This window comes from Lutra lutra, chromosome 16 (genome assembly GCF_902655055.1).
Source record: "Lutra lutra chromosome 16, mLutLut1.2, whole genome shotgun sequence".
NCBI lineage: Eukaryota > Metazoa > Chordata > Mammalia > Carnivora > Mustelidae > Lutra > Lutra lutra.
Genome location: NC_062293.1, coordinates 31,221,136 through 31,241,441, shown reverse-complemented (window position 1 = coordinate 31,241,441; position 20,306 = coordinate 31,221,136).

Genomic DNA, 20,306 nt, shown 5'->3' with positions numbered 1-20,306 from the left:
ATCCATAAGATCCCCATTCAGCTGCCAGCCAGAGAATGCTGTTGGGGCTTCAGAGGACAGAGTCTGAAAACGGTAGCATGTGGATAAGACTGCAAAAAACTTCCCACACCAAAAATAATGACAACAAACCAACAACAGTGGAGCTGAAGAATTTCCCTTTGGGTAATAATATTGATATGATCAAGGCAGACATTTACTGAGCACTTATTATGTACTGAGCACAGAGCTAAGTGGGAGTTCCTTGTATATGTATTCATTCAGTCTTCACAACCAGCCCTCCTTTCTTCCTTCCTCCCTCTCACCATCCTCCCTCCCTCCCTCCTTCCTTCCTTCTCTTTCTTTCTTTCTCTCTTTCTCTCATTCTCTGTCATTCTCTCTCTCTTTCTCCTTCCTTCCTTCCTCTCTTTATTCCTTTCCTTTTTTCCTTCTTCCTCTTTCCCTCTTCCTTCCTCCCTCTCTTCCTTCCTTCCCTTCCTTTCCTTTCCTTTTCCTACCCTTCCCTTCCCCCCCTCTCTCTTTCTTTCTCTCTTTCTTCTCTCCCTCTCTTTCTTTTTTCCCCTTTCCTTCTTTCTTTCTGACTTAACACAATTAAGAAAATTTTTAACCAACGTATAGTTGACATATCGTATTAGTTTCAGGTGTAACACACAGTGGTTCGACAATTCTGTACATGTCCGCCATGACCAGTGTAGTCACCACACTACATGATTACAGTACCATTGACTCTATTTCCTATGCTATACTTTTCGTTCCTGTGACTTACACGTTTTTCAACTGGAAGTTTGGACCTCTTAATCCCTTCCTGCTTTTTTTTTTTTTTTAAAGAGCAGTTTTAAGTTCACAGCAAAATTAAGAGGAAGGTACAGAGATGCCCCACACCTCCCTTGCCCCCACACATACATAGCTTCCCTATTATCAGTACCCCCAGGAAGTATTTTTAATCCTCATTTTCACGGATGAGGAAATTAAGGCACAGAGAAGTACAGTAACTTACCTAAAGTCACACAATTGGTGGCCTGAACCCCAACATTCTGGTTCCCAGATCTGCACTCTTAATCCCCACCTTGTACTGCTTCACTTTGTGTAAGATGCACTTAGCTGATGGTGCTGAGCAAGGTGACGTGGAACCATGTGGGTCTCCCCAATGGACATGTCACAGTGTTGCCTGGCTGTTTGCATGCTGCCTGGTCATTCCCTGACAGACTGTAGATCCTTGAGGATCTTTTCACTTCAGTGTCCCTCACAGGCCTGCATATTGTGCCTGGCACCTAGAACGGGCTCAGTAAACGCTTGTGGGACTGAGAACGTGTAGGTGCTACATTGGCTGATTCCGACCATGAAGGTGAAGCAGACATCCAGAGAAGATGGAGCACTGCGAGAGAGAGAGAGGCCACAGAAGGTCTGTGGAAGAGAAGGGAAGTGAGGTAAGCCTTGGAAATTTCAGTAGAGAGAGGGCTGAAGAAAGGACACTCAGGGTAGGAAAACCACACAGGCAAAGTACAGACATGGGAAGGAGAATAATGTGGCAGTGCTCATAGGGAGAGCTGGTCAACCAGAGAGAGCACTCGAACTTGGTACAGATGACCGTCACCTGGGCTGGGGGAGGTGCTGGAGTTGGAGGGGAACATGAGCAAGGCAGGGCTTTCAGGAGCCCAGGAGGCCAGTATGGGTCAGTGGTTAAGTGCTTGGAGTCTTGGGGTCAAAACCCAATTCAGCCATCTCCCAGGTGTGGGACCTTGTGCCAGTCACCAGGCAGAGGTACCTCTCTGGGTGCTGCAAGGATGAAATGAGATCATGTGTGCATAGGACCCAACACTGTCTTATAGTCAATGGTGTTAACTGCCATCATTTATTCAAAACCTCAAAGCAGAGGATGGACTGGAGCAGAGACAGACCGAGCAAGGGGCGAGTTTGAAGGCCATGCCAATCACGACAGCAACAATAATAAATTCTGATATTTGTGGAGTTTCGCGCTCAGGCTCCTCATCACATAACCACCCCGGGAGGTGAGTGACTGTCCAGAAATTGCCCTCTGGCTTCTAGGCTGGTGGACCCTTCCCCACCACATCATGCTGATGAGGTTTAGGATGTGAACAACTTGGGATTTTACTAGTGGAAACATCCCTGGGATATACATTGGGGTGTCAGATAGGTGTCCTACCTTTCTGGAGACCTCTTTCAATTCCTGTCTTTTGAGAAACACATAAGCCTGCCCACCCCCCACCCCCTTGGAGATATTGCCAAGGCCCCTCGCCCTTTCCCTACTCGGAATGACCGTCTTCTGTTTAATTCTCATGAGCTGAGAAGCATTGAGTCACACTTAACTTTCTGTAAGTTTCTTTTATATTTTGTTGTCCTTTCCAAATAAGTTTTTAATTTCTTAATTTCTAGGACTAAAAGGGAAGCTCCACAAGCTCAGGGCCTTTGTCTTTTTCACCATTATATCCTCTTCACCTAGAATAATGCCTGGCACGTAGTAGGGGCTCAAGAAACATTTGTTGAGTGAATGAATATACTTCTCCAGACTACACGCATGTCCCTGGGGATTCTGGTTTTCTGGCGTTGACCCAGAAAATGGTAGCAAGTATTATTATTACCACCATAAACTTGCTCATTTCCCTGTAGCCCCCATTCAACAACTAGACTGTGCATTTTTTACGCTCAGCGTCCTGGGTCTTTAGGATCTTTATTTCTCCTGACTTTTGTAAGTGGCATTGCATGGAGTAGGTGCTCGGTCAATGCCAAGAGAATGACTCGTTGGTGTGGTGTTTGTCTTTCTGCATGCATGTGTGCACGCGTGTGGATGTGTGTGCGCAGGTGGACATGGGTGTGGTTTCCACACCAGCCTGCCTTCCGTGGAGCCGGAGGATGTTTGCTGAAGTTAGTCAGAATGACTGGGACTCAGGACTCCTGAGTTCTCTTCCTATGATTCATGGGCATTCTGGGGAAGTCTATGAAGCCCGTAAACTGTGGTGAAAGCTGGTATTTAAAAAAAGGAGGATGACTTCGTTCTTCATTCCCTCTTGTACATTTTTCCACTAGCACACAGGCTCCTCCAGGAAATTTTGGATCTTCAACCATCTTTATAACAAGTCATTTTATTATTTGTTCTTACTTTTTTTTTTACATAAGTTGACCACTAACTAGGTATTTGTTCATAGTATTTCACTGATTCCTTGAATCATTCATTGTTTTGACTCTCACATACTCTGTCCTACTGTGTGCCAGGCACTGACCAGCACTGCAGACACGAGACACGCTTTTTGCCCCTGAGTTGCTCTTGGGGCGGGGAGACCACCAAGGGTCCAGGAGCAGAGACCTGGTAGAGAGGTATGGGAGGGTGGGGGAGGAGGAAGGTCAGGGGTTCAGGGAAGGTTTCCAGAGGTGGAGCGCTCTCTGAATGAGAGCTTACAAGGTGCCAGGAATCATGCTAAGCATGTTGCAGACATTATCTCATTCATTCCTCACTGATTTATGAAGTAAGTCCTATAATCCCTGTTTTTGTGTGACCTTGGATGAATTAACTTCACTTCTCTAAGACTCAATTTCCTCATCTGTAAAATGGGATTTGTCAAACCTTGGAGACTTGCGGGGGGATAATATGCTTAAAAACATGTAACACACTAAGAAACATGCTAAGTTGGGGTTACTTGGTGGCCTCATAAATGTGACCTACTGCTATCATCACCACAAGATGATGAATCCTGGAGAGGGTGAACGACTTGCCCAGGTTCCCGGAGGGTGTCAGAAGTAGGATTTGGATCCTGTGCTCGTGAGCACGGGCCATACCACCTTGATATCTGCTTGGGAATTTGGAATGGGTTTGGGGAGTTTTTCCTAGATGGAAAGGTGTGTTATTGAAAGATTTTCAGCAGAGGGTAGCCACTTCATACTTCCTATTTGTGACTCCATTACTTACCTGGTCAACTTCTAAAATGGACATGGCCCTACCACCTGCCTTTGGTTTCCAAACGTGGTAGCTCTTGTTCTAAAGTCTCCCCTTTCTTATGAATTATTGGGTGATTCTCTAGAATGCAAACCAGGAAACCAGCAGAGGATCAAGGATTCTCACTATGGAGCTTCTGGCTGGAAAATAACAAAAAGAAGTCATTCCTATAGGAGAAGTCAAGGAGCAAAAGAAAAGAGAAGAGGAGAAAAGAAAAAAAAAATCCATTTTTGGCCCTGGCCCTGCTGACTGAAATAATTTTTATCCTCTGTACAGAGTCACCACCCAGCTCTTCTTGGAGGCACCTCCCGGAGCAGTTGTAAGGAGCCCTGATAAAGATTTACATGGTTTGTTTGCTTTCCCCAAGCCTTTGAAGACCAACAGAGGAGGTAATGTTTATGGTTGGTTGGTTAACACTACAGCTCTCTGGGGTCTCCTTCTGCAACCCCTGGGCTGATTCTCAAGGCAGGAGGCACAGGCCATGGCTGCCCCATCTGGGGAACTGGCTGTCTAAAGGCCAGGGATGGAGAGGATTTCAGACCCAGTAGTTCTGGAGACTTTGCTTACCACAACAGCGTCATCACAGCAGAACGCCCCCACCATCTTCAGAATAAAACCAATTCATCCCACAGGGGACTGAACTCTAGAAGATGAGCATTAGGAGGAAAAAAGAGGTTGGGGGTGAGGCTTGTAAGGTTGGGTTGAGCAAGACATGAATAGATTTAGCTCTGAAATTGCTAATTCCAGTCAGGTGAAGGCAGACTTGTCCAGGGTTCTTTGGTGTGAGGGATATTATAGGAGGACATGTATATATTTAAAACGTAAATGAATCTCTGCTTTATTTTTTTAACTCTAATATTTTCCTGGCACTGCTGGTTAGAATTACTTGTCTGGGTGTCCTGAACTCCATTTCTGAGCCCCAGCTGAAAACCGTGGACAGCTGGCGGGAAGTAGACACCTTGGAGCTCTGAAATATTTGGTATGCCTTTCCGACCTTATTAAAAAACAAATCTGTTTGGTTTTTTTTTCACATGTTCCTCCACATCCTAGGATAGCTACTAAAAGAACATTGGAAAAACATGTCTTTTTGGGGTTAGGTTGGTCAACAGTTGTGGGGAGGAGAGGGCTTCAGTTCTCTGCCTCTTGCATGAGATTCTGAGGACTTACAGCCCCAAGTCTGCCATTTCTGTTTAGGAACCTGGGACTAACAGGAGGCCTCATTAGGTTCTTCTTCTGAGTAATGGTGGCATTCATTTGAGACGTAAAGCTCAGAAATATATATCCATATATTAATTCATCCATTCACTTTTCAGTCAACAAAGTGGCCATGAGGTCCTCGGTAAATGTCCAATCTCTTAAGACTTCAGCTGACCCATGACATCGTATGAAGGGGGGGTCACCCCTCACTTTTTATGGCCAAGGAAACTGAGGCACTGTGAGATTGAATAATCAGATCACACAGCGTTTCTGACTCTTCTTTTTCTCTAGGTTGCTTTTCCAGAATCCAAAGTATGAGAATTGTAAACCTGGAAACCAGAAAGACCTGATTCCAGGTATGCGTCTTCTGCTTACCTCAGGTGAGGCCTTGGGCAAGTTCACGCCTCAGTTTTTGTTCATCTGTGGAGCACTGAGCCAAGCAACAATAGCAACATCACCGGGGTGTCAGGAGAATGACACCAGACAAGCTGTTCAGAGCCCTGTACGGATAGGTTCTCCTTGGGAAGATGAATATTGGCATTATTAGGCCAAAGCTGCAAGCCTTTGCTTTGGTCCTGGAGCCTGAGAGGAGTGCTTCACGTTCACAGAGGGCTTAACTGGCCTTTCAAAGGTGTAGCTCCCGCCTGTGCTGCTGTTCTGGGCAGCGGTGGTCCTGAGAGCAGTCAGCTTGTTTCTCCATCGGGAGGTAGAAATATTTAACATAACAAGGTGACCTCATCAGGGGCATAGCAGATGCTATCATCCATAAACAGCCGTTTATTCAAGCTGAGCAGGCCCCCCATGCCACAGGTACGACGGGGAAAGAGAGATTGAATTGTTCAGGTCTGCAGGAGTGGAGGGCGAACAGAAAGGCAACACAACCCTTACTCATAACTTCCAATTGCTGCTATTATTATTATTATTATTATTTTTTTTTTCTGAAGCAGGCTAAACAGGTTTTCCATGGAAAGGTGTGGAACAGGCCCAAAGTAGGACAATGACAAAATTTCCTTTTTCGTAGAACCATCTTCCTCCTGCCAGTCCCCAAACTCTCTCCGCATCTCATCCCGCCCCGCCCCCCACAGTTCGGCACCCAGCTTCCCGTCCCTGAAAAAAACGTGTAAGGCACAAATTGGGCCGACTCAACTGCATAAAGGCACTCTCTTCCCAAATGAGCAAAAATATTCCCACTTAAAAATGTATATAAAATGTTTATGAAATGAGGGAGGAGATTCAGAAGTTATTGTAGGAGCTGGCAAAAGGCAGTGCCAAATGTGCGTTAGAGCACCTCTGATGGTTTTCTCTGCAATTGCCATTTAAAAAATATGTAGACATGTTCTTGCTCCCTCCCGGAGAAGGCCCCCTCCTCCCTGCCCCCAGGCCCAGCTGCACGCACACACAAGAACCCACCTATATGTACACGCACACGCTGACTGCGGACTTCGGTAAAACACGGAGCTGTTCTTTACAGGCCAGGGAGCTTGTTGTTTTAGTCTGTTGTTTTCATTTTGGTGCACCTGCACCCCTAGCCCAAGCCCCCCACCACACTGCCCCTGCCTTGGCCAACAACACCGGGATGTGTGTTTCTGAATAAGCCACGCATTATTCGATTTGGTTTCCTCAGGAATTTGGTAGGAAAACTCTGGGTCCCAGTGAATTGGGCTTAATTGGATCCTTCAGGACCTGCGCATGTTTCACCTGCCTTGTGTTTGTTCTCTGGGACTCCCTAGTCCCCATTGGTTCTGTACTCTCCTCCTTCTCCGCCTCCCCGCCAAGCTGCATGCACGATGTGACTGAGGTCTCTACCCCTGGTGGGAACTGGGCCGGGAGCTGGGTATGTGGGTGGTAAGGACAGCCTGGGCTGCCCGACATTCTGGTGGCTAGAGGGTGGGCGAAGAGGGTGGGCTCCAGGCTCCAGGCTGATGAAGAGCTAGTCCCTGTATTTGACGTCCAGCCGCTATGGAATTCTATTTGCAAATGCTAAGTGACCTAGTCAATATGGTACAAATTATCAGTAGCAGCAGGGGGAATGTTGGCTGCTGCCACTGGGCTTTGAAGAGATTACTGTGCTTTTGGTGCAATCCAGGGCTGATGATGTCTTAAATCCAATTTCCATTTGGTGGGTCTCTAAATCACGGCAGAGATGGCCTTGTAAAAACACAGCGATGGTTCCTTCCTGGTGGGGACAAGCCAGTTGAGAACCAAATAACACCTAGAGGAAAAGCATCCTGAGTCGCCAGGACATAGTATGAAGGTGATCTTACTTTCTTAGCCAGAGAGGGGAGTAAAGGTCAGGAAATCAATAGCAGCTGGCTGGAATATGAAGAATAAAGAGGAGAAAGGAAGAATTTGTAACCCTCACCTTTACACTATCCCTGAGAGGCTGTAGTCCATCTGGTTCAACAGGAAACTCACTGCTTCAGCTCCAGGTGGCACATTCATTCCCTCTTAGACAACGGTGATAATTTGAATTTTTTTCTGTTAAGATCAAGTGTTAAGTTGATCTCCTTGCCAGATCGATCTTTTGCGCGTTCTATTGGTTATCTATTGCTGCATAACAAATGACTCCCCAGTGTAGCAGCTTAAAGACAGCAGACATTTATTTTCTTACAGAGTTTTTGAGGGTCATGAGTTTGGGAGTGGCTTAGCTGGGTGTTTCTGGCTCAGAGTATTTCTTGATGTTGAAGTCAAGCCAACATGCAGGGTTGCAGTCCTTTGGGTTGGATGGTCGGCTTGCAAGATGGTTCGATCCCATGGCTATCGGCAGAAGGACTCCGTTGCTGGCTGTTGCCAGGTAGACCTCTCTGTATAGGGCTGCTTGCATGTCCTCAGGGCATGGCAGCTGGCTTCCCCCATAGTGAGAGATCGAGAGAGAGAGAGAGAGAGAGAGAGAGAGAGAGAGCGCGCGAGAGCGCGAGAGCGCGCACGCACACTAGGCAGAACCCACAGCACGTTTATGACCTAGTCTTGGAAATCACACATTGTCTCTTCTGCCACATTCTATTGGAAGTGAGTCTCTATGTCCAGCCCGCATTCTAGGTGAGGGAGATTAGACTCCACGTTTTAGAGGGAAGAATATAGAGAAGCATTTGCGGGCATATTCAGAAACCACCAGAGTTACAGTTCTTCTAAATGATGCTATAAAAATCAGCTTATTTAGATATTACCGTAGCCCTCCAGATATTTGACTGCGGAGATATCTTAACACATCCCTCTTCCCCCTCCTGCCTACCAGCTAGATATCCTCAATTCCTTTGCCTAGTCCATCAAACAGTCAGTATAGATCTTTCTACTATCCTTATAGAGTGTGCTATGAAGCCGATAAATGGCAGCTCAGATTTGGCATAAGATTCCAAATACGAATACAGAAGACTGTGTAATCCTAGAGCTCGTTAGCCTGTGCCAGTGCAGTGCCTGGTACCTGGTAGGTAGTCCATTACTGTTTGCTACTGAAAGAATGAATAAGTAGACGACTAGATGGATAGACTTATTTCCATTCAAATACCTGGAGATTGCATTAGTTTACCTTTCTCTTTTTTTTTTTTTTTAATTTATTGTTTTATTTAAGAGAGAGAGAGTGTGCACGGGAAGGGCAGAGGGACAGAGAGAATCTTCAAGCAGACTCCCCACTGAGCATGGAGCCTGACGTGGGGCTTGATCCCACCACTCTGAGACCATGACCCAAGTGGAAATCAAGAGTGGGTCGTTCAACTGACTGAGCCACCCAGGTGCTCCTGGTCTTTTTGTTTCAAGCAGCATTTTATACTTATGCCTATTGGAGCTTATTAAATAAAATGCCCAAGTCAACTTCTTTATGGGCCTTTGCCCAGCTAAGATTCTCCCATTTTGTTCTTGGGTTTTTTAACCTGGATGTGAAACTTGAATCCCTACAAAATAATGTCTGTTGGTCAAGGTCGTTCTGAATCATGAGTCCCTCACTTAGTGTGTCATCTCACCTAGATTTCTCTCTCCTAGATTGGTGCAAAAATGTAATCTGGGAGTTGTACATACATGTAATTGATGAATTATGGCTCCAGGCTACCAAGTTATTTCATCTGTGTATATCTGCTCTGCCGCCAGGGCTCCTGATTTCCTGTCTCTCCCTCTCACTGAGCTCTGCATGCAATCAGCACTCCCCAAATGGCAAACCACCCATAACTAACTTGTCCTAACTGCACTTAAATCCAAGCCATCCTCCACAGATGTGACTCTGTCTCTTGGTAAAGACCTTTAGAAAGGGAGATTCCACGGCTCCCACAGTCCCCCATTTCCAGAGGCCACCATCTGGAGGTTAGGGAGAAAAGAGTGGGGAGGATGTTGTATTGGCAGAATAATGGGGGTGGAAAGGATTTATTCTTGGCCTTTTATGCAGGGACCAAAGTCTTTTTTGAGTATGAGTGGGTGCAGGGAGATGTGGGGGTGGGGAGGACTGGTCTCAGCTAAAGTTGGAACATCCCGCAGAGGTGGCCATTTTGAAGACCAATGTAGAGAGTACAGAGTTGTTCCAAACAGATGTCAATGTTTGAGGCCGATTAAGAGAGTGCATTTGGATGAACTCAAAGACGTAAGGGGAGGGATCTGAGTTCTCTTTGCTCAACTCAGGCTTGGCGAAATTCTGGCTGTAGTTGATTTTTATCTTGATCTACTGTATTATTGTTTTAAATTATAGAAATAATATGTGCTCTTTTTATCAAGTCAAATAATTCAGAAGTGTGCAAAAATGTTAATAATCTCCCCCTTCCCTCTCCCAGTCCAAACTCTGAAGTTACAACCTGTGTTTCTTTCCACATTTATTTTTATGAGGATCTGTACAGAGCAGATGTATCCAATGCATTGATAGAATTTTTAAAAAATCACCTCTAGCAGGCTGGATCATTAAATCCATTTTATCATTTCATCCTCTTTCCCCCTTTTTCTTCCTTCCTTCCTTCTCAATCCATCATGGAGCATTCCAGGTTAGTATAAATGACTCTCCCTCATCCTTTATAATATTGCTATAGATGCAGCATCATTTGGCCAACTGGTTCTCTATTTGTGGGCCCTCAGAGTGTTCCCAGGTAGTTTTACCATAACTGGAAAGGCTGCAGTGAAGCATCTTGTACCAATATCCTTATCTACTGGTGCTTTTGTCTCTATTAGATAGATTCCCAAAGTGGGGTATTGGTTACTTGATAGCAAGTTTTACATTCTTGTATGCTGGTATTGGTATGATAAGCAATGTGCTGTGCTCTCTCCCTTAAATTGACTCTCTAAGCCATTATTCTATTTTGTTTATGCAGTAGCTGATTTCCCAAGGTGGCAGTGTGGCTGAGGTAAAACCCAGATCTATCCATTCGCTGTTTGGATGGGGAGGTAGGGTGAGTTCATCTATAGGGACCCAGTTTTGAAGTTGGTCTTTGTGTGTTGGTGAGTATGTGTGTAAATGTGTGTCTGAGTGTTTTAATGGACTCAGCTGAAATGCAAGGAGTTACCGTGTCTAGGTGTCATTCCATGTTAAATCAAATAAATGGTTTGCACTGCTGAGGTGTGATAGGATTTCAAGTCAGAAGACCTGGGTCTGAGTTTCCTGGTTCTCTACCAACTATGTTCTTTTAGACATTGTGTCTTCAGAAGAAAAATGGGCATCATCACAGTGCCCACCTTACAGTTTGTGAGAATTAAAAGAGAAAACACATTGTAAACTGTACAGCTTTCCAAATGTGCTTTAAATGTATTTAATGCGGGCGCCTGGGTGGCTCAGTGGGTTAAGCCGCTGCCTTTGGCTCAGGTCATGATCTCAGGGTCCTGGGATCGAGGCCCGCATCGGGCTCTCTGCTCAGCAGGGAGCCTGCTTCCCTCTCTCTCTCTCTCTCTCTGCCTGCCTCTCTGTCTACTTGTGATCTCTCTCTGTCAAATAAATAAATAAAATCTTAAAAAAAATAAATAAATGTATTTAATGCAAGAAAAACTTCCTTTAGAGGAAGATGCTGTTCTTTTTAACAAAGAGCAAACCAACAGATACACACAGTCAGAGAGACACTACTAGGACCTTATGTTGGAGGGGTCTTCAGAAACCCAGGAAGGCAAATCCCAATGTCCCTCACTAGAGAGGGGCTGGCTGGGTCAAATGGAAGATTCCAGAGGTTTACAATTAAGGGTGTATTATATATATATATATTTATATATATATATATATTTGATAGAGAGAGATCACAAGTAGGCAGAGAGGCAAGCAGAGAGAGAGAGAGAGAGAGGAGGAAGCAGGCTCCCTGCCGAGCAGAGACTTGATCCGATGCGGGACTTGATCCCAGGACCCTGAGATCATGACCTGAGCTGAAGGCAGAGGCTTAACCCACTGAGCCACCCAGGCGCCTAAGGGTGTATTTTAAAACAGCCACACACAAAAAGCTGCTCAAGAATTTTCTGCACTTGAGGACCCAAATATCCCCTGACTGATGACGATTGCTTTCTTTCGGAGAATTGTCTGGTTTTGGCATTGGGTGTAAAGATTCTTTTTTTTTTTTTTTTAAGATTTTATTTATCCATCTGACAGACAGAGATCACAAGCAGGCAGAGAGGCAGGCAGAGAGAGAGGAGGAAGCAGGCTCCCCGCTGAGCAGAGAGCCCGATGTGGGGCTCGATCCCAGGATGCTGAGATCATGACCTGAGCTGAAGGCAGCGGCTTAACCCACTGAGCCACCCAGGCGCCCCAAGATTCTTTTTGATAGACTGAAGCTGTTGGCTGCAGTCCTTTGCTGAGGAACCCTTGGATACTTCTCAGGTGTTTTCTTCTTCCCTCAAGGCAACCGGCTCCGTGGTGGGCCCGGGACCATCTTGGTTTTAAAGATGGAAGTCCAGTGTCCTTAATCCTGGGCACACTGGATAGCTTTGCCCTCTCCTGGATCACTTGCTCTGGGGGAGGCCTGCTGCCATGCCCCATTGAGGGCACTCAAGCAAGCCTATGGTGAGATGTGAGGTAAGAGACTGAGGTTTCCTACATTGTGACAGCTCTCCTTGAATGGCTAAAAAGAAAAGAAGGTATGTCATGACCATGAAAGTTGCCCCCATCCTTCACTTTCTGGGTGTTCTTCTTACCTTTTTTTTAAATTTGAGTACAGTTGACACACAATATTACCTCAGTTTCAGGGGGTACAACAGTGATCTAACAAGCTAATACATTACACATCACCATGCTCACTGCAAGTGTAGCTACCATCTGTCACCATACAACACACCACAGTAGCATGGACCATATATCCTTATGCTGTGCTTTCTATTCCCGTGACATATTCATTCCATAACTGTTATCTCACACTCCCCTTCACCCATTTTTACCAGTCCTCCTAAGGGATATGGATTCTTTAAGGCTGTGGTTCTCAAACTTTGCTATCATGGAATATTGCTGTTCTGTGAGCTGGATGGAGGAGTGTTTCCACTAAAATTGAATAACAGCTACCTTGCCCAGTAAGCAGAAAAGAACCAATTAAGATGGCAATAGAATTTTTATCGGTTTTCAGACCTCCGTCCAAATAAACATTTCTTGTGTCTTATCACTTGGTTACAACTTTATGATTTTCAGATATATAATAAAATTTTTTTTAAATGATGATTTTCCATACGGGTATCATAAGTATACTCTGAAGTATTGTGACTCCCAGTGGACTTCGTGATATAGAGTAAACTTTAGGGTCATTTTTAAAGGGATTATCTTGATGGAATGTTATGTACGGACCTTTCAGAAAGTTATACAAAGTGGGGGTCACACGTCTCAGTTTTTCTCGGGATAGCTCCTGGTTGGCCAGTGTCCCAGACTCTGTCCATTTAGTGCCTACCCTCACTATCAAAAGTGTTCTGGTTTGAGTGGTAAATTATATTTTCATCCTAGTGCTAGGGGACCTGGTAGGAAGGAATTTATTTTGTTTTGTTTTTGGCTAACATTTGTTAGATACATGCCAGGCGTGGGCTTGACCACTTTCTACGCATTTTTCTCATTTAACCCTTCTGACCATTAGTCGAGGCTACTAAGAAATAAATAACTGAAGTCTCAGAAAGACGAACCTGCCCACGTTCGATAAGCTACTAGGTGACGGGGTCAGAATTAGAACCTGTGTCTGGCAAACTCCACAGCCTGTGTGCTTAGCTGACATATACCGATCTTCCTCCTTCCGTGTTAAGGGACCGGAATACTGGATTTGATTCCCAGCTGCCTAAAGTCCTTGAGAATTCCAAGGAAGTAGATGCAACCTCAAGTGGCCAGTGGGGCTTCCTTCTGGGGAAACAGTGTTCCTTGAGTAGGAAAATGAGTTGTCTGTACTCATCTGAGCACTTCAGATAACCCCAAGGGACGCCCTGTCCGTCCCTCATTAGTAGAGCCGTGTGTTTACAGGCGTGCTGAGACTTTTTTTTTTTTTTTCCAGTTAAAGTATAACAAATTTGCTAAGACTTCGTCCCACACAGCCCTGCCAGTTGGGCGTTTGCGGGGGGCGGGTGGCTAAAATGAAGACGTGTGAGTGCAGTGGCCTGCCCTGGGGTGAGGAGAGAAAAGAGCAGATCTGTGTGCGTCCTAGCAGCCCGCTGTTCTCCCTCTGCTGTGGCCTGTTCTGGGACTGTGGGCCAAAGTAGCCTTGGAATTGCTTAGACCTGCCTCTGTGCCTTTAGCTGTCCGGGTAAAAACATCACCTCTCTGGAGGCCTGTGCTGGAGCACAAACCCACGTATTGTCTGGCCCCTGGCAGGCTAGTCTGTGGAGGGGACACTCTAAGAGCTCTATTTTAATCTTTTGGAGCTGGGCCAGGGTAGGAATTCAGCTGCCAGCCCCAGGCTCCCCACCCCCCATGCTCTCGCCCCAGCCCCCATACCGCGACCCCCTCCTCCTGGTTTCATTTGCTCTGACCTCCCATCATGAGAGGTGCTGGTGTTCTTTTTTTCCCTCCCTTTCTCTTTTTTAAACTACCAGGCTCTTTCATTGATTTGACCTCCCAAAGTGAGGCAGACCAGGGCTCCTCAGTGGGCTACTTGGGGCTCAGAGCTGGCACGAGGCCAACCCTTGAATCCTGAGCTTTACCTCCAGATGTGTGTGCCTCTGTGCTTGTGTGGACTGGTGTGTTTGTGTTGTATGTGTGAGTGTGTGTGTGGGGGGGATCTGAGTGTGTTGGTGTGTCTATATGTGTTTTTGTATCTCTAGGACTTTTCTCTCCATGTAGAGAAAATGTACAGGGTAGAAAAACTGAGGGGAGAAGAGGATGGAGGGGAGAGGAAAGGGTGGTCTAAGTCCCTACACCTCCCTTTCCCCCTCTCCCAACAATATGCCCCTGGCTCTGAGCCAGATAATCTCAGTTGTCCCTCCAGCTGGGTCTTCTTGTCCCTCCCTCGAGTCACTTGGGTCTGATTCTTTGGACAGGAATGAGTCTTGTAGAGAGACTATGTGGTATAATAGGCACAGGACTCTGAATTCCAGTCCCAGCTCTGCCACTTGCTGGCTGTGGGCTACTGGGCGAGTTTCCCTTCCTTTGAGCCTCAGTTTCCCAGTCTGTGCAATGTGGATGATAATGCTACCAACTTGCCCAGAAAGTAGATTATAAAGGCACGATGGGTGCCTTTATATCAAAGATGACCCATAATGTTAGCTCCTTTCGTGCCTACCTATCCTTCCCCAGGAACAAGCCCGAAAGGCAGCTGTGGGGCTTGGTCCCTGACCTCAGTGAAGAAGCCCCCAGCTGAGAAGGAGGGGCTGAGTTCTTCCTGAAAGGGCAGGAGGGGGCAGAGGGTGTGGACCTCTCTCTCCCACCCGGAATCTCCCATTTTCTCTCCCCCCCATCCTTTCGGCCTCTGCCAGTGATGTGCATTTTCCCCTCTGCACCGGCCTCCCAAACTGACTCATTACCTCGACAGGGTAGCAACTTCCAAAACAAAACTTTTTCAACCAAGGAAAATATAACTATGGGGAGGAAAACATTTCAATATCAGGCCTCCTGGGACCCAAGGAAATGTACTGAATGTTTGTCAGGGAATGATGCTGCCCTGACTTCACGGACTTCACTGAGAACATGGGGAGAACAATGCCTGGCACTTGGCTCCGGCCAGACCAACATGGCCCGAGGGAGGGCCAAGCTGGTGCTCAAGTTGGCCCAAACTGGAAAGAGTAAAATGTGTGTCCAATATCGTGCCTCAAAGCAGGCGCCACGGTGGTATGATGAACATCCTACACAAAGGGAGGCCCTAGGCTGTGTCCTCTGCCAATCTCTCATTGTCCCTTCTACCCCCAAAAACATGCCCATTGCAGGCCTGCTGCCTGGCAAAAAGGTGTGCTTGCTTCACTCCTGGATTCTGGGAAATGGCTAATGGAGTACATGCCATACTTAATAATAGCGCCTCCTGGAGTTGTGCAGTGCATTGGCCCCTTCCAGGCCACTCCAGGGAAGGGATCTTAGGGTAGTGATTGGGCAGGATCTAAGAGAACAGCTGGACAGTGGTGCTGATGCCAAGTCAGGATGCCAGGGAAGGGCCAAGAGATAATCCAGACTCCATCCACTGTGATTCCGCAATGGCCTGGACAGCCACGGACACAGGAAGTGAAATAGATGGGACTGTTTTCTGAGAGAGACTGTGGTCAGAGTGAGGCAGAAGGAGGAATTGTGGAGAGTGGTGGTATTGGGAAGGGATGCTGAGCGCAGATCAGCCCTTTCTCTCTCCACTTTCCTTTAGCTACAGTGGACTCCCTGCCACCCACCTGCGGCCACCTGCCCTCCTCAACAAGACTAAGGACAGCACAAAACATCACAAAACAGAAACGTTCTCAGAAGAATCTCTGCTCATCCCTGATAGGGACTCACATCACAAAACAGAAACGCTCTCAGAAGAATCTCTGCTCATCCCTGATAGGGACTCAGTGTGACTATTTTAGATTCATGGAATTTCAAAGCTGGAAAAGATCCTATACATTTGATAGATGTTTTCATTTGTGAGTTCCGAGAGGAAAAGTGTCTTGCTTGCAGTCACAGAGCTAGAACATGGGCCTCACAGGAGAGGGTCTCTGTGCTTGATTGTCATTATCTGTGAATTCCCTTGCATGGCTGTCTATGCAGGGAGTCTGTGCCAGAGAGAGAGAGAGAGAGCTTCTACTGGCCAATCTGGGCATGGTTTTTCCTTTCCCATAGCTCCTAAGTCAGTGGCATATGGCATTCTGGGAAGTTAGGAGTCCGGGGCCCTAGAGCTCACTTGACTAAGCCTCAAGCCTCTTATTTGTAAAACAGAGATAAAAGTGCTCGCTCTGATCACTTCACAGGGCTGTTTGTCAAACTCAAACAGGATGGTGCTTGGGAAAGTGTTTTATAAACATATAGGACATTGCAGTTCTCAAAAGCTTGATGGGGAAAAGGGTGTGTGCAAAAGTTGGCCTTATTGGGCATGGGGACCAGACTTTTGAAGGTTTTGTGGGTCTGGAAACCTCAGCGGGTACAGCCAGGATAGGTGATATGCACATCCGTCTCCGCGCTGCTCCGTCACCGGCGCGCTCTGGCGACACTTGGGTCAGTGCTGGCTGGAACAGTCTGGAAGCACATGCTGCCCCACATGTAAATAGTGGGTTTTGCCCCAGGCACTTCGCTTCCTTCTACTGCGGGACTGACCTTAACCAGAGCATTCTGGAGATGGATGTGCGGGTAGCTGGTGGAACTTTGCATGATGTCCTAAAGAAATACTTTCGAGGAACCCTGAAGGGACAAACTGAGCTTCACCCCAGCTGTTTAAGAGAGGAACTCCAGGCTGGCAGGCATTTGGAAAGGCCTTTGAGTCCATGTCTTTACACAGCAATTGAACGATGTGGGGAAATTAACATGATTTTAAGTGAACTCTTCATCAGTTGATCACCCTTTCACGGGCATTTGTGCTAGGAGCTCTGGAATGTGTAGGAGATAATGGCGGAAAAAAGGAGGCAGTTGCCTTTGACTTAGAGCCTCTGATCTAAAGGAGTGTATCCCCGGTGCCTAACTTCCTCTAGTGTGTGTCTAATACCAGGGTCAATTCCCTCCTGTGGCTTGTAACTTAATGCAGTAATTGCCAGAACTACTACAGAATAAGAAGCATTGTTATTACTGTTATTATTATTGACAGAACAAGGAGCATGATGCAAATGTGAGAATGCCACAGGCTACTTGTGGAGGAAATGCATTTTCACAGTCAAGAAATTATGACAAAGATCTCACTTACTTGACAGGTAATATTGGGCAATATTGCCTACTTGCCTACTTCCCTAACATAATTTTTAAAATTATTGTTCCAGAGAAGGAAGAGTTATTTCTCATTGGCAGATGGAAATACTGGGTGTTGTTACCTGGCCTAGCTTATCAAAAAGCGAAGCATTCAGTGAAGCTCACATCTTACCCAGCAGCTTGACTCAGAAAGGCCACCCCCTTCTGTCCCTCCCCCAACACCTCCCCAGGAGTGTTCATAGAAGAAAGAGGATATTAAAGAGCAAGGTCATCTGTTTGGTTTGAAAAAGAAGGTAAACTTTTATTCAAAGACAGAATTAGGAAAAGAAAGTAATGGTTTGCTTAGAAAGATGACAATTTACATAGGGAAAACAGCACATTTGGCCAGGACAACAAAACAGCCCTCTGAGGCTGTCAGGAAAGCCGACCACAAACATGCCAATGAAGAGTTCAATGCGTGTGTGTGTGTGTGTGTGTGTGTGTGTGTGTACTTAAGAGAATTCAGTAAAACAGCCTAAGACAAAAACATGGTCTAAAGCAGCATATTTCCTGTTCTTGGGAATTCAGGAGAACCTTCGTGCAGGTTTCTGGGATCGAAGCAATCTCTTTGTAGTGTTCTCAAAATCAGAAGAAATCTCAAATCTCAGCTGGAGGGAGTTGGGGTAAGGGAGGAGCTTTGTGAGTGTGGAAATAAAGGGATAGAGAAATAGGACAGCACATGCAGAGATGCACTGAAGACATTTAAACAAGCACGCAGTGGAGGAAGGATCAAGGTGAAGGTGTCCAAGCTCCTGGGTGCAACTTGGTGAGAACACTTGCCATGGCGGCCCATCCTCTATTTTCAGTACTTGCCAATAACAGGTTATGCACGAGAAATAACCCAAATGCCACTGATCGACCAAGGGCCAACTGGTCAGATATTTCTGATAACTGTTAAACCAGTACCGCAAACAGTAACTCTTCCGAAATTTCAGTGAGAAGATTTTAAAAGCTCAGGCTGAAAAACGTGTGGCTTTGCTGAGACTTGGAAAAACCAGCAGGTAAGCCAACTGCTGACAATTCTCCTAGTTTATTATTTAATTGACATTTCTGCACACTGAAGACAGAGGGCTTGGAAACTGTCCTTGAAACAGCAAAAGATCTTATGAAGAATCAAAAATATTTTTCACTTCTCCTCCCATGAACTGTATTTCAACAACATCAGGTCAGATATAAAGCACATTAGTATTCTTTAATGCTTATGAAATAAAGTCATTCCCTCTGCTAGCTAAGATTTCTTCTGTTGACAGTTTTACTTCCAAATACAATTAAGCAGGTAGGAAATTATAAAAAATACTTGCCATTAGAAAAATTATCTTAATTCTTGTTAACCCCTGACCTCTTCTTATAAATTGGGAGGTTGAAGAGGCATGCGTTTTACCAGTATTGTTTATGATTGAGTGTACTGGCCATTTACAATATCCATTTAAAATGTTCAAATAGTTTGCAAAAGTATATACTACAAAATATTATTGTTTCAAGAGTGGAAGTCACATTTAATACACCATACATGATTCATCTGTACATTTACAGAGGTTTAAAGCACACAAAATTGTGCAGATAATGTACTGAAGTCTAAACTTTTACATACACTCAGTTGCATACATAGCAACAAGATCCATTAAGTTTTGAACAAATAACCAATAATCAGCCAAATCACTATGTACACATCAGGCAGGAAGCAATTAAACACTGCCTAATAGAATGCCACTTAAATTACTTTTTCTATGAAATGTCTCTCCCTGACTACACGCACACACACACATATGCACACACACTTCTTTAATTCTTTTTCCATCACAAATATTAAACTGATGCTTGTGACCACACACATGGGATATCCCCAAAAATCCGGTTGATCACAGGGCAAGAAGCAACACAGCAACTCAGACTGACTTAACACAACAATTTGCCAGACTTGGTTTTTATAAATCAGCTACTGGATAGTGGTTACTGTGAAAGCATATTCAGACTTCCACCTCATGGACTGAAAGAAGAGGACCAAAGAGCATTAACTAATAGCTTGATAACATTTGCCACTAAGTTAAATATTGGATTTCACTAAAGTAAAAAAAAAAAAATATATGTATCTGGAGGGGAAGGACCCTAAGGTTGTATCTAAAACAACCACAACAAACGTCCTCCTTCCTTTATCAAAATAGAATATTTTCACCGTCTACCTATCTGGTTGTTACACAAAACCAACTGTCTTTTTGAAAGATCATTTTACAAATTCATTAATAATGGAGATAGAAGAAATAATTGAAAACAACAAATATAACCCACTGGGTGCAAAAATGATGGAGAAACCAGAGACCCGAAATATGGCAAAATCAGTGCTTCATAAACAGTCAATGGATTTTTCTAAAAATACTTTTTGCTAATGGCAAAGTTCAACACCTCAGAAAAACTCTGAATTAGGATCTTAGAATAAGTTTCCAAGCGGTGCAACATAGCTTCAAATACACTACCCTTGTTGTTTGTAAGGCCGCATTGAAGTTGAGCTTAACAGTCGTAAGCCATGTTTTTGAACATCTTATGAGAGGTGACCCACAAAGAAACAAGTTTTTCCCTTGTTCCCTCTCCTACCTGTGGAGAGGTATCACTGCTTTCCAAAGAGCTCCCTTACAGTTTTCCTTCAAGGTATATCTGGGGCGGGGAACCCCAAAACGTTTAGGTTCAAGTCACTGAATCATCTGGGAAAGTATTTCGACTTTATAAAGTGACTTGCAACTCTCTGGGAGTGTTCTCTCGTCTCTTGTTAACCTATAACTACCCTCTCTAACTGGTTTGTTATAATTCAGTCAACAAATACAGCAAGAGGGGCACATGCTCTGCTGTAGTTCTGCTACATACAAACTTGAGAGTACTGTAAGGTAATGCCATCATCCTTCCAACAGTATCAATTTTAAGAAGCCAGTGACTTCTGTGTGCTGT